Source organism: Limulus polyphemus, unplaced genomic scaffold (assembly GCF_000517525.1).
Source record: "Limulus polyphemus unplaced genomic scaffold, Limulus_polyphemus-2.1.2 Scaffold10696, whole genome shotgun sequence".
NCBI lineage: Eukaryota > Metazoa > Arthropoda > Merostomata > Xiphosura > Limulidae > Limulus > Limulus polyphemus.
Window position 1 is genome coordinate 9407 of NW_013676306.1, and position 1446 is coordinate 10852.

The 1446-nt window shown below is 33.1% G+C and overlaps 1 long non-coding RNA gene across 1 annotated transcript in view; it reads right to left on the reverse strand.

The window, feature by feature from the left end:
- LOC111083692 overlaps positions 1–113 on the reverse strand; it is a 1061-nt gene extending 948 nt beyond the window's left edge. Inside the window, exon 1 of the long non-coding RNA XR_002609191.1 lies at positions 77–113. This is a non-coding gene — a long non-coding RNA (uncharacterized LOC111083692). The remainder of the gene's footprint in view (positions 1–76) is intronic.
- Positions 114–1446: the final 1333 nt, after the last annotated feature.

The window sequence follows — 1446 nt, forward strand, 5'->3', positions numbered from 1 at the left end:
CACACCAGACCTTAGCACTTAGGGAATAGGTGGCACACCAGACCTTAGCACTTAGGGAATAGGTGGCACACCAGACCTTAACACTTGGGTAATGGCTGGTACACCAGATCTTAGCACTTGGGTAATGGCTGGGTGCATGTAACTTTAACTTTCCTAAACAGTGTTAAGTTTAAAGGCAAACTGATCCTTTTCTACACTTTTTACTCTAAAATGCCCTCATGTGGTCATTTAGGGAAACCTATAAATAATCTCCAAACGGACCTGAGGTGCTGTTTCTTTATAATAAACATTGCTTTCAATAGTAACTCTAGACTAGAGTTTTTAAAAATATATAATACATATTACCCATGTATAAAGTTAACGTTGATACTGGGTACCAGTTATTGTGATATTATCAGTTGGTAATGTAACCTTTTCTTTGATTCTGAATTGCACTTTATATAACTCAAATGTACTGTTTGGTTTGAAACAACCAATTCATATTATTCAGTTATAATACTTTAACAAAGAGTGTCTGTTAATATAACTGGAGGGTAAAGTTTACCTAGACATTTGAAAATCTGTTCATATTACTTGAGTTTCTGGCTAAGTAGTATCCAAGCATGTTGCCAATGGCAGAAAAAAAAACGTTTTTGATTTTTAAGTCGTGTAGTGATTTTTCTAGTTTTATCATTGCTAACTATTAGCTATAAATATATATCTGTGTGTCACTGAAACCACTTTAATTATATTCTGGTTTGTTGTTGATTTATTATCTCCAATCGAGCTTAAATCATTTCAAAATCATTTACTTCGATAAAGGTTTGAGTTAATTCATTATTTTATAACAAAGTTAGGAATTCTAGACATTTTATTATTGTTTTATGATTTTTCACAGATTCATGTTACAGTATTGTGTTTTATTGTTAGATGTTTTGAATAATTCATTTCTTTGTCATGCACACGTTTTTAACACATTAACTAAAGCAACTTTTTATATATTGTATTGAAACATTTTGCATTAAACAATATATATGTTTTTTTGTGGATGTGCCTTTTTATTTTTCTAGAACGCTGATACGTACACTGTGTTACTCAAAGTTTTAAGGTTTAGTTGTTTTAAAGCCATACTGGGCTATTTTCTGTGTCCACCGCAGGGAACTGAACCCCAGATTTTAGCATCAATAGCCTGAAGACTTACTACTGTCCCACCGGGGGACAGATTTTAATGTCTCGCACCTTGAGAAAAAGAGCCTGTTGTGTTTTAATAGTGAGTGGATCCACCTGTAAAGTTAATCACTACCTAAACTCTGTTATTAATATTGTTACGTCTCCGTTCGTTAATTGATTTTTCGTAACTTCGTTCCGACGAAACTTTAGCGACACAAGTCCTTTCTTAATAAAACTGGTTTATTCTTCCGAATACAATTTCAACAGTCGCTCTATAACAAACGCTATATCAACGAA